The sequence below is a fragment of the Saimiri boliviensis genome, chromosome 6 (genome assembly GCF_048565385.1).
Source record: "Saimiri boliviensis isolate mSaiBol1 chromosome 6, mSaiBol1.pri, whole genome shotgun sequence".
Taxonomy (NCBI): Eukaryota; Metazoa; Chordata; class Mammalia; order Primates; family Cebidae; genus Saimiri; species Saimiri boliviensis.
In genome coordinates, this window is record NC_133454.1 from 120,323,679 (window position 1) to 120,337,514 (window position 13,836).

Genomic DNA, 13,836 nt, shown 5'->3' on the forward strand with positions numbered 1-13,836 from the left:
GAGCCCCAAGGCCACCACGTACTCATTTTCATTTACTAATCTCTTTCCCCGCCCATTCATTCTACAGAATTACCGATATTCCTCCATCTCCTCCCTTCCCTCCTAGAAACAGGAGCTTCCAGCATAATAAGGAAGTCCCCTCTGCTCTAACCCTTAAAAAAAGCAACGTGAAGTGACCGGATGTTAATCACTCGGGTTTTTTTTTTCTATTCTGTTTCCTTTCCCACCTATGAAACCCACTGCTCTATTTCCCAGGGGGATTTTAGACCAAGTAAGTCTATCTACAATGGTAACTGATGTCAATGTCTGAAGTTTCCAACTTCTCAAAATCAAGAAGTTGACCAAAAGGGAGAATTTTTAAGTTTAGCCTAAAGCTGTCTCCAGGCATTTTAGGTTTGGCCTAAAGGTTTCTCCATACATGGTGAAAGGGAACCTACTCATACCGATCACAGAGTTTCAGCCAATCACAAGCAGACAACTGTTCAAACCTTGTTCAAATAAGGCAAATGTCAATCTGTCATTGTTATGGAACCAAACTGGATCCCTTGGCCCTCAAAAAGCCAAACAAAAGTATCAGGTATTTGTAGAGGGAAAGGTTTGTTGCAAGTCAGCCGGCAAGGAGACATGCTCAAATCTGTCTCTCCAAGCCAAGGGCTGTGGCAGGTGTTATGGGCAGCGGGTAATGAGCCGTGATCTAATTGAATCTTGCAATGAGCAATGACCTGACTAGATCTTGCCATGGGATGATGCCATGGCTCAATCTGGTTAGATCATGAATTGTGCCATGTATCTACTTCTTAATTCTGTCCCCATTCTTTGGTCTGAGCATTTAGGTTTCACCTGTGGCTGCACGCTTGATTTGTCTGGGCATGCTCAGGTTACATAACTTGCAACCTCGGATCATGGCAACTGAAAAAACAACTCACCATCTTATTATTACACAAAGCTGAACCAGATGGGGCTGGTTCTGTGTTTACATAACTAGTCCAACTGTTTCTGTACCTCGCTTCTTTTTCTGGACATCACTTTCCTTTTTCTTTTCTTATTTTTAAAATGTAATGATCATTATTTTTTAAATAGAAATGGAGATTCACTATGTGGCCCAGGCTGGTCTGCAACTCCTGGGCTCAAGCAATCCTCCAGCCTCGGCCTCCCAAAGTGCTGGGATTACAGACATAAACCACCATGCCCAACCTACTTTCTTTTTCTGTCCATAAATGTTATCTGACCACGTGGCAGCCTCAGAGTCACTCTGAACCTATTCTGGTTCTGGGGGCTGATTCACAAATCATTATTTGCTCAATTAAACTGTCAAACTTAATTTGTCTAAAGTCCTTCTTCAAACAGAAGGGGTCCGTGAAGAAGGCAGTCTCAACTACTGACCCTTCTAAGACACTGGGTGACTCCTTTGAGGGATGCCATGTTGGTTTTGCAAACATTTCACTTGGTACATAATGTCATGACTCTCATTGACAGTACCTGCCAGAAAGTTAGGTTGAAATTGCTTTTGATGGGGTAGGGAGGACCAAGGTAGATGACCTTAACTTTTTGTCGTAAGCCCTTTTGCGCTATGTGATTTTTTTTTTTTTTATTTTTAGACGAAGTTTCACTCTTGTTACCCAGGCTGGAATGCAATGGCTCGAGCTCAGCTCACTGCAACCTCCACCTCCCAGGTTCAAGTGATTCTCCTGCCTCAGCCTCCTAAGTAGCTGGGATTACATAATTACATGTAATTACAGATTACATGTGGATTACATCACACCTGGCTAGTTTTTGTATTTTTAGTAGAGACAGGGTTTCACCATGTTAGCCAGGCTGATCTAGAACTCCTGACCTCAGGTGATCTGCCCACCTCAGCCTCCCAAAGTGCTGGGATTACAGACACAAGCCACCACATCCAGCTGCTATGTGATTTTTAACTCTGCCTGTGTATCATTTCCGAAGGAAAATAATTAGGAAACACTACTGATGGATTAGCTTGAGTTTATATCCAGCAATCTCTTCCCTGAGTGGTACCATGTTGGAAGGTGGAACATGGACATGATGGCTGGAGCAAGAGTAGTCGTCTTGAACCATGAGGCAACCATAGGAATAGAGGCCACACTCGTGGCACAACAAAATAGAAGGAACCTGAGCCCTGATACCATAAAGGGCCATGACACCGCTGTATGCCTGCCTCTGGGCTCTGCGTGAGAGGGAAATAAACCACCTCTTTCACTGTCGTTTTGGGTTTCCTGTCACTTATGCCCTTTAATTCTTAGACTGTACTTCCGGAAAGCCCCTATACCCTAAGACTGGGTAAGTGCCCCCCCTTGCACGCTATTCAAACACCCCACCCTGCAATCCTTTCTTCTTCTTTTTTTTTTTTTTTTTTTTAGACAGAGTTTTGCTCTCGTTGCCCAGGCTGGAGTGCAATGGCATGATCTCGGCTCACCGCAAACTCCACTTCCCAGATTCAAGTGATTCTCCTGCCTCAGCCTCCCGAGTAGCTAGGATTACAGGCTCGAGCCACCGCACCCGGCTAATTTTTTGTATTTTTAGTAGAGATGGGGTTTCTCCATGTTGGTCAGGCTGATCTCGAACTCCCAACCTCAGGTGATCCTCCCACCTCGGCCTCCCAAAGTGCTGGGATTACATGCGTGAGCCACCGCGCCTGGCCTCCTTCAATCCTTTCTCAGCGTTTTCTACACTGTTCTGTGGTTGACCTTTCACTCTCCCAGATAGTAACTTCTCTAAGGACAGGCAGAGACTCTATTTTTTACATCATTTTATGCAGATGCTAGAAACTGCTAAAGCTAAAAAAGAAGAAGAAGAACTTGTGAATGTGACAGACACGATGGTTCTGCCAAGGGTGTTGAGGGAAAATGGCAAACTGCCGCCTACACTCTCTGTGTGTCCTGAGTCATTGCCAAGTTATCCTATGGGGGCAGGGGGTGCTGGCCCTCCTGAATAACCAAAGATGGAGAATTAGGACAAAGGAGGGAGGAAGAGAAAATTGCAGGAAATTCGGGTCCTGGGAGGAAGGTGGCACTGGGGAAAAGGGTGCTCTCTTTATCTTGTTCCTGCTGTTTTCCACTTTTGGCCCTTTGCAGCTTCCCCCGGCTCCAGCCCCATCCCCTCCAGTCCTGGTCTCCTATCGACTGCACCTGTGTTCCCGTGTTCTATACCTCAATTACACCCAATTTCATTTCTAACTGGAATGGCCCTGATAAATGAAAAAAAAAAAAAATGTTATAGAGACAAACAGCCCTAGTTAGAGAAAGCAGTACCTTCGTCTGTTTCTCATTTTTGATCATCCTTTGTTCATTCATTCCACATGCATTCACTGAATGGCTACACTCCTAAGATCTGTGGGTACTCAGGTGAACAGATACCCTCTCCAGCCTCAAGGAAGTCACATTTTTGGTTGAGATTTGAGAGGAAACAAGATGTCGCTATTCCAAGATTCCTCAGTCCTTCAAATGACCCTGATCAGGAGCAAAAAATACGACAGTACGTTGAAGCACATGTTGCATCGCCCACCCCCCCACCCCCTGCCCGCTTCTAAAAGTGGGGGTTTTGTTCCACTTGTTTGCTTAGCTGTTCAGCCCTGGACCTTGTCACACTAATTGAATGGATGGACACGCGACGCCAAGTAAGGAAGACAAGACAGGGAACTTAAGAGTTCCAAGTAGCAAGACATTTGAGAAGCTGAGACGTTGAGAGAGATTTAGGAACTGAGTTGGAAGGCTGTGTTTGTTTGTTTGTTTGTTTGTTTGTTTGTTTTTGAGATGGAGTTTCACACCGTTGCCCGGCTGGAGTGCAATAGCACAAGTAAGGCAGGTTTTAAAGGAAGTTGTGCTGTGTGGCATGTAGAATCTCTAATTTGGTCTTCAGAAGATTGTCCGTGAAGAGTTACTTGATCTTTTTATTTCTGGAGGCGGGAGTCGGATCTGTGTGGCTGGTTTCTCACTTCTGCTTCTTCCTTGTGGCTCCCACGCCGCGCCAAGCCATTTGGCCTGCACAGCACAGGCAGTGGGATCACGCCTCTGAGGCAGGGGCTGGCAGCTGCCTACAACAGTATCCATTCTCTGCTTTTCCTTAAAAACAGTACATTTCATTCAGAATAGCAATGTGCCCAGTCAGCTAAAAGACTGCATTTCCCAACCTCCTTTGCTGTTAGTCGTGACCAGGTGACTGTGATTTAAGCAGGGATTTCTTGGAAGGCTGCTCTAAACGAGCTGGTTGAGTCTGGATGTGAGTCTTTTTGCCTTCCCCCGCCTTCTTCTAACTACTATCTAGATCTCAGATGTGTTGGCTGGAACACCTGCAGCCATATTGGACTATGAGGTAACTTTGAAAATGGAAACCATTCCAACTCTTAACAGTCTATCCCCAGACTTATTTAAGGGAGAAAAAATAAGTTGTGTCTTTTTAAAGTTGTGCTTATTTTAGGTTTTCTATAATGCACACCTAAACTTAAACCTGATACTACTACACAGTGACTGTATTCTTAGTCTGCTCAGGCTGCCATTAAAAAAAAACCAAAAAAACAAAAAAAAAAAAACCAACGCACACACAGACTATTAAAGGCTCATGTCTGTCATAGGGAAGGTAGAAGACTTTAGGACAAGAGTCCCATTTCTCACCTATCCCCTTCCTCTGCATCAGGACAGAGCGTCCCTCAGCCTGAGTCCCTGTGTGGCTGTAAGGAGCAGAGCTCCCTTCCAACCCAGGTCAGCTCACACCTGTAATCCCAACACTTTGGGAGGCCGAGGCGGGTGGATTACCTGAGGTCAGGAGTTTGAGACCAACCTGACTGACGTGGTGAAACCCCATCTCTACTGAAAATACAGAAAAAGTAGCCAGGCATGGTGGCGGCTACTCGAGAGGCTGAGCCTCAGTTTCCTCCTCTATAAGTTGGAGACACTATCAGCCTCCCAAGGCACCCGCAAAGAGCACATGGGAAAATGCATTCAACAGGTGTCCCCAGGGCTCTTCCAGCGAGTCATGCTCCACAGCTGGGAGAACAGAGCAGCCAGGGAAGGCTTCCCCAAGGAGGGGACATTGATTGAGATGACAGCTGAATACTGAGGAGGAGCCAGCCAAGCAGAGATCTGGGAGAAGAACATTCTAGACAGGGGGAACAGCAAATTGCAAAGGCCCAAGGTGACCAAGCTTCATAAGTGGCTGCTTTTCCATCTCTGATCTCCCTTCCACACTTGAACACACCATTGTCAACCAGGGGCCATTGAGGCCACAAGTTACGCACCATGACCTCATCATACACTTGATTTGTTGACTCAAGCAAGTTACCAGCAATGAGTTATTCCCCCTTTTCCCAGAACGGCAAGCCCTGGGGCTGCGTGCAAACAGAGGCGGGAAACTGAGAGGTGTCAATAGAGCTGAGTTAGCTCTGGGCCCAGGGCCATGTAGATAAGCTGGTTATCATCAGCAGCTCCAGCTCCAAGAGGCAAGTGAGTGTCACTGTCACCACTAGGAACTGTGGGGGTTGTCCTCCTGGGTGGAGGCCCCAGCACACCCACAGGGCAAGGAGGAGAGTAAAGATCTTGTCTAACCTCTCCCCAGGGGAACACAGCCCCCCCCACACACACAAAGGTGGCCGCTCCTTTGGCAGGGTCTGGCTCTTCCATTCCTTCTTGGAAGGTGGCCATGGGGCATCAGCATCTGACCATGAGGTCCAGTGGCTAGAAGTCAACTTGAAATCAGTTGAGACCCAGGTCATGCCCAGGCTTTCCCAGTGGGCCTTCCTTGATCCATTCTTTATCCCCATAGAGGGAAGTCTCCAGAGAGCATGCGTTGTTCATCCCTCATCAGGACCTTCCAAGCTCCAAGGTACTTCTTGAGCATCAGAGAGGCAACAAGTCCTGGGATACACCCTTGTCTGACCCTCGTAATTCATCCAAGAATCCCCTAAGATGAACTAGAACACTGGGTTTCAGTTGTCAAAGTCTGACCCAAAAATGCTTGTTACTCTAAATACAGGCCCGTACCATACCAGTTTACAAGGGTTGGTGTGGAATGAACAAGGAGGGGAAGCTGTGGGGCTGCCAAGCTGGGCACATGTCAAGCACCAACTGGCACCACTGCCTCCTGCTTCCTGGTGCCACTCCAGCCGGGGCTGCCCCCTCCCCGTGCCTGGCAGCTTCCAATGTTGCTTTCCTGCTCCCATGAGATGGCAAGTCTGGCAACAGAAGTGGGGCTGGTCTTAAGGAGGAAGAGGAAAGAATTTCAGGTCTGGCACCTGCATACCTCCAAGGGTTACCTACAGAAGCTGGCAGCAGGGACGGCAATTGACCATTCTCTCACCTTTCCCTTCTCGCAGCTCCCCAAGCCTATCCCTGGCGGGAAGAGAATTACCTGAGAACCAGAAGCCCGGCTCTCAGCACTTCACTGAACTACCTTGCATCTCTTTGGTACATTATACAGCCCAGCTCTCAGTTTCCCCATCTTCAGGATAACAGGCGGACTTGTCCAAGAACAGCAATCATTCCAGAGCCACTGCCGAGGCTGGTTAGTTTCAGTTGTCAAAGTCTGACCCCAAAATGCTTGTTACACGTGGCTGAAAGGATTGCATGTTGCTCAGGATTCTGGGCCACATCCAGTGGTCAGGGTGCATGGTTCACTGGCAATATCTGCCTTGGACTCGGAAGGGAGCATGATAGACCAGGTGCCATGTCACAGCCCTGCAGGAGCTAAAGGACCTTTGCACCATGGGACATTCTGCCACTTGGATTCTATGGGATGAGATCTGACAGCCACACGGCAGAAGTTACCAGCTGGGAAGCTCGTGGATTCTTCAGCAGAAACTCTAGTTAGGCTGATGAATTACCTTTACTAAAGGAGTGAATAGCAATAACAAAATTCTAGGTCCAAGACGTACCAAGAAAGGCTGGATATATCTGACAATACATTTAAAGAAGAGATGTTTTGGGTGACCTGCTGGTTTGCTGTCCAGCTCGAGATGATGCCAACTACCACAGAGTAATAAAAGGGCCACTGAATGTGGCCTCTTTCCCATGGCTCCCCAGCAGCAAGCATTCTCTGCCACATCTATGTCTGGAGCAGGAATTCCAGCAGGAAGACGCAGCCTCCAGCACCAGGTGACCAGAAGATCCAAGTGGGACTGGATTGCTGGTAGGTACTGCAGAAATCTTAGCTCTCTCCCCCGCATAGCCGGCTGTTCTCTGTTTAAACTTGACTCACTGCATACGTCCCGCTGCCAGAGGAGACCCTTTTCCAACTTCTTGTTCCACTCCGCAGACCCTCTGGTCACCCCACTGGGCTCCTCGTCCATCTTAGTCTGCCTTCCATCCTGTGCAAGCTGCCCTCCTCTCTGTTACTTATTCATGAATTCCTCCTCCCTTCCCTTCAAAACATGCCCACTGCTTCAGTCTTTGGCTCCTTCCCTGCAGATGATACTAAAGAAGAAAAAGCCAGGGGCTGAGCACAGTGGCTCACGCCTGTAATCCCAGCACTTTGGGAGGCAGGGGCGGGCAGATCACAAGGCCAGGAGTTCGAGACGAGCCTGGCCAATATGATGGTACCCTGTCTGTACTAAAGATAAAAAAAAATTAGCCAGGCAGGGTGGTGCATGCATGTAATCTCAGCTACTCGGAAGGCTAAGGCAAGAGAATTGCTTAAACCCAGGAGGCGGAGGTTGCCGTGAGCCAAGATCTCGCCAATGCACTCCAGCCTGCGTGACAGGGAGTAACTCCGTCTCAAAAAAAAGGAAAAAAAGAAGAGAAAGAGAAAGCCAGGGAGGGAGACCTCCATTCTGTTGTTTCTAAAAATGTTTTCATCCTTTCCACTTCCGGGCCCTGACACAGCTCCGCAGAGTCTCGAGGGGTAGAGTTGGGAGACAGCAGCATGAGGGCCGGGCCTGAGCCGTGGGCCGGGGAGGCTCAGGAACAACCCGGCCAGTTGGGGCCCGCCCAGGTCGGCCTTGCTTGGGACCCTCAGGGTACCACTAAAGACAGAAACTTCCAAATGGCAATGTCTTCAGCTTATTACAAAAAATGGTCAGCCATCAAAGTGAAAATGAATAGTGTCATGGACCTCATATTCCATCATTCAGCATCAAGAAATTATACTCTTCTGCAAATCTTTGTTTTATCTATACCCTTTTTTATTCCTTTCTTGAGACAGGGTCTCACTTTGTTGCCAGGCCGGAGTGCACTGGTGCGATCCTGGCTCACTGCAGCCTCCGACTCCCAGGTTCAAGTGATTCTCATGCCTCAGCCTCCTGAGTAGCTGGGATTACAGGTGTGTGCCACCACACCCAGATACGTTTTGTATTTTTAGTAGAGATGGGGTTTTGCCGTGTTGGCCAGGCTGGTCTCAAACTCCTGGCCTCAAGCAATCCGCCTGCCTCAGCCTCCCAAAGTGCTGGGATAATAGGCATGAGCCATGGCACCTAGTGACATCCTACCCTTATTTTTTTTTTATTTTATTCTTTATATATTTATATTTGCTGGAGTATTTTAAGGCATACAGCTTATCATTTCACTGTAAATACTTTATTGTATAATTCTAGGCGACAAGGATCACATATATATACAGCTGTAATTAAAATACATGTATTCAAATGTATGCATAGCAGCAACACTTTTATTCCAAACAAAACTACCAACTTTATTTTTTTTAATTACCACTTTACTATCACCTAATTTCCAGTCCATGTTGAAATTTCTTTGGTTCTCAAAAATGCCTTTTAACAGTTGATAGATTCAGATCCGGAGTCAAGATCTTGAGATTATCCACATGTGTTGCATTTGGTTGCTGTTTCCTGGGAGTTTTAATAGGCCGGGTGTGGTGGCTCACGCCTGTAATCCCAGCATTTTGGGAGGCCGAGGCGGGCAGATCACCTGGGCTCCGCAGTTTGAGATCACCCTGGCCAACATAGTGAAATCCCATCTCTATACAAATACAAAAAATTAACCAGGCATGATGGCAGTCACCTGTAATCCCAGCTACTCAGGAGGCTGAGGCAGGAGAATCACTTGAACCTGGGAGGCAGAGGTTGCAGTGAGCTAAGACCGCGCCACTGCACTCCATCCTGGGCAACAAGAATGAATCTTCATCTCAAAGAAAAAAAAAGACTTTTAATATATAGCAGTCCCCCTTTACGTGCCATTAATTTATTTATAAAGTATGTGTATGGGGCCGGTTAGAATGGCCAAAATCTGGAATACTGACCACACCGAATGCTGGCAAGGATGTGGAGCAACAGAAAGTCTCATTCATTACTGGTGGGAATGCAAAATGGCACAGCCACTTCAGAAGACAGCTTGGCGGTTTGTTATAAAGTTAAATGTACCCTTGCCATATTACCCATCCATAATTGGATTTACCCAAAGGAGTTGAAACTCCATCCCCCCAAAAAAAAAAATTGCAAACCAAAACATTGCAAAACAATGATTTCCAAATTCTATCATTCCTTCTGAATGTATCGTTGGAATTTATTATTAATTTATTTGCTTTGAGTCACGCCTCACTCTGTCACACAGGCTGAAGTGCAGTGACACCATCCTTAACCTCGCAGGCTCAAGCGATCCTCTTGTCTTGACTTCCCAAAGTGTTGGGATTACAGGTGTGAGTCATCGTGCCCGGCCGGATTGGATTTTTAATAGAAGAGGCACCTCTGCTAACCCTGTAACCTTTGCAGTGAGGAACCAGTTAGAGCAAGAGTTGCCATCTGTATAGGTTTCTTTTATTTGAAACAAAGTCTTGCTCTGTCACCCAGGCTGGAATGCAGTAGCGCAGTCTTGGCTCACTGCAACCTCCGCCTCCCAACCTCAAGCAATTCTCCACCCTCAGCATCCTAAGTAGCTAGGATTGCTGGCATTCGCCACCACACCTGACTAATTTTTGTATTTTTAGTAGAGACAGGGTTTTAACATATTGGCCACACTGGTCTCGAACTCCTGGCTTCAAGTGATCTGCCTGTCTCGACCTTCCAAAGTGCTGGAATTACAAGCATGAGCCACAACACAGTCAGGAATTTTTTAATCAAGCAGCTTTCTTTTCCTCATTCCTTAAACTGATGTTAAAACAAAAAACTTTTTAGTCAGCTTTTTAGAAAAATCTCACTTCTTCCTCTGCCTCCCCATAAGTAACAATTTTTATTAGTTTTTGGCTTATTCTATCACAGTTTCTTCTTTAAAATAGACATATATGTGCATATATATATGCATATGCAAAAGCAGCAAACTATAAACACCATTCTGCCGACCCCCTTTTTAAAACTGAAGAAGGCCTAGTACAGTGGCTCACACCTGTAATCCCAACAGTTTGGGATGCTGAGGTGAGTGGATCACCTGAGGTCAGGAGTTCAAGACCAGCCTGACCAACATGGTGAAACCCCATCTCTACTAAAAATACAAAATTAGCTGGGTGTGGTGGTGGGCACCTGTAATCCCAGCTACTCGGGGGGCTGAGATAGGACAATTGCTTGAACCTGGGAGGTGGAGGTTGCAGTGAGCCAAGACCGCACCATTGCACTCTAGCCTGCGCAACAAGAGTGAAAATCCATCTCCGAATCAATCAATCAATCAATCAATCAATCAAAGCAATATGCCCTGGAGATCCCATTCATTTCATTTCTCTTTCCATTGCATTATACCCCTTTGTGTGTCCACTCTGCACTCTAGCTTATTAAGCAATCCTCTATAGATAGACTTTTCTGACATGCTTCTAGTCTTCCACAATTACAAATCATGCTGCAATGAATTGCTTGTGCATACATCTTTTTGGTATTTTGCCGGTGTGCCTTTGGGATAGATTCCTAGAAATAGAATCGCTGAGCTAAAGGTCATATATGTATGTGCAGTTTGCTAGATATTGTCAGATTCTCTCAGTAGAGGTCAAACGGACACAGAGCCCCAGCCAGGCACAGTGGCTTATGCCTATAATCCCAGCACTCTGGGAGGCCAAGGCACAAGGATAAACTTGAGTCTAGGAGCTCAAGACCAGCCTGGACAACATGGCAAAAGCCTGTCTCTACAAAAAAAAAAAAAAAAATATATATATATATATATATATATATGCAGAGCCCCCACATCATTTGCAACCCAAGCCTGGGGTTGCAGTGAGCCGAGATCACAAGGTCAGCCTTGGCACTGCTCTACCCAAGATGGACGTGGCCTGGATCTGGATCTTATATGGGAACATGAGGGCTCTGGAAGTCCTAGAAGGAGCCATACCATTCCATTTTCTTTATTTTGGCTGGAAAAATACCAGTTTAAGAAGGTAGCTCTTCTCATCTCAGGCAAGCAGAAACTCCTGGTGGTCCTTTTTTGTCTTTTTTGATTGGCAAGACACTCTAATTATTTCTTTTTATTTGGCAGACAGAATGTTTCCAGCCAGGATCCTGTCAGGGGATTACAGCAGGTACTCACCAAGTGGGAGTTCTCTGTAAGCCCGTGGGTTTATCTGATCCTGGTAGTCTTCCTTTACAAATGGAAGGAAAAGCAATGCATTTCATCTGTTATTCATTCGACGAACATGAATTGAACACCCTCCCTTTCTATCCCCTTTCTACCCTCGCTTTCTGCCTCCTTTCTACTCCCACCTCTAGGCCAGAAATAAAATCCTGCACATCCCACAGTTACTTGAGGTTTGGCCCACACTATGTTTCTTGAAAAACAAATGAATTAGCTGCTAACCTCTAAAGATCAGGGATTTCACATAAATATCCAGACTTTTGGCTTATGATGATATTATTATCTATATACACACATCAGTTTCATCCACAGTTCCTGGTTCTTAACTCCTGTAGCCCTTGTTACGGTCTTTTATTACAAGGTTAGAGTATGTTAGGCCTCTACCCAGGCCTCAGAAAACAGAATCTTTCTCCCTGACCTTCTCCAGCCTTCTTTTCACCGGCGCCTTTTTCTCCCTAAGGCAGGTCTTAGCGCCTAAAACTATGCTCTAATCTTCCCCTGCCTCTGTCCCTAAAGAAATTCTCTGACTGACCTTGCATAACTGCGTGTCATAAAACTCCACTTCAGAAGGGGTCCTGCCCCATACCCTGCAGGAAGGAACGCTGTACAGAGCGGCCAAGAAGAATCTCAACAGACGGGCACTGCTGGGTTTCCCCACTCAGCCTGTCAGCACTCCATCATTCCCTTTTCGGTCAGTCACATTTCTGCACAGCTGTCCGTGCTTCCCTCGTGCCTATCCAATGAAGTCTCTGTCAAAGGCCCAAGAGGGTGGAGTTTGGAGAGCTTCCATACAGCAGAGTACGCGGCGGTTCCTGGAGGGTGGGGCGCCCGGGGAGGGCATGGAAGCTCCACGCCCCCTCTCCCATACCTCCCCCAAGGCAGCTCTACATCTGAATCCTTTGTCATATTCTTTATCATCAACAGGTAGATGTAAGTAAATGTTCCCTGCGTTCCAAAAGCTGCTCTAGCAAATTAATTGAACCCAAAGAGAGGGGTCTGGGGAACCCCGACTGATGGCCAGCTGGTCAGAAGCACAGGTCAAACAACCTGCGGCCTGCACTTGGCATTGGAAGCGGGGCCCAGTCTCATAGGACCGAGCCCTCAACCTGCGGGAGCTGACGCTGTCTCCAGGTGGATGGTGTCAGGCTTGAACTGGAGGACACCTGGCTGGTGTCTGCTGCAGAACTGACTGCTAGCTTGTTGGTGGGGAGAAAAGCCCCACGCATCTGGTGTCAGAAACATGTTGCAAAAGTGTAGTAAGAGAGGCCGAGAGTGGCTCACGCCTGTAATCCCAGCAACTTGGGAGGCCAAGGCAGGCAGATGACCTGAGGTCAGGAGTTCAAGACCAGCCTGACCAACACAGTGAAACCCCATCTCTACTAAAAATACAAAAATTAGCCAGGTGTGGTGGCGGACACCTGTAATCCCAGCCACTCGGGAGGCTGAGGCAGGAGAAGTGCTTTAACCCAGGAGGCGGAGGTTGCAGTGAGCCAAGATCTCACCAGAACGAGACTCCGTCTTAAAGGAAAGGGGGAAAAAAAAGAATGTAGTAAGAGAAACACAATTTGAGTTTTTCCCACTTATATCTTAAAAACTTGGCCAACCTGGCATCACAGCCCACCTGCCAGTGTGGCAGCTGCTGGTGGAATGGCGAAGAGGCTGCCCCCTTGTGGGGAGACAGTAGTGCTGGTGCCAGAGATGCCCACCCAGCCTTGCCACCTGGGTCTCGAGCTTGTGATTCCTGCCCCAGACTGCAAACTCCTTGAAAGCAGGGCCTGACCTTGTCTCATTGGACTTTGATTTCCCAGCATCTATCCCACTGTCCAGCACACAGCAGATCCTCAATAAATGTTTTCCGGATACAAACAATATTTTTGGATTGCCCGTACCGCATTTCTTCCAATATTAAAATTGTGCCATGGTCATGCTGCTCTAGCCTGGATCTTCGAAGCAGATTGGCAGCGTAAGTGGCCCTGCTGTGTGCCACCCCCTAAATCTACTCATGTGTCAGTGGGCCACTCCCAACATTCTCACTCTGCGAATTGACCTCTCTTCCTCCTAGCAATCTCCTCTTGGATGAGGGCAGCAATGCGCGCCTCACAGGGTCACTGGGAAGACTGCATGAGATCGTAAATATCAAGCACAACATCTAATGCTTATTTTATCTCATATGCTCACTGCCTCTATCTCCAAGACAGTAAGCGTCTCCCCACTCTTTGTTAGCCTATATCAGGCGTCTCCAAACTTTTTACACAGGGGGCCAGTTCACTGTCCCTCAGACCGTTGGAGGGCCGCCACATACTGTGCTCCTGTCACTGACCACCAATGAAAGAGGTGCCCCTTCCTGCAGTGCGGTGGGGGGCCGGATAAATGGCCTCAGGGGGCCGCATGC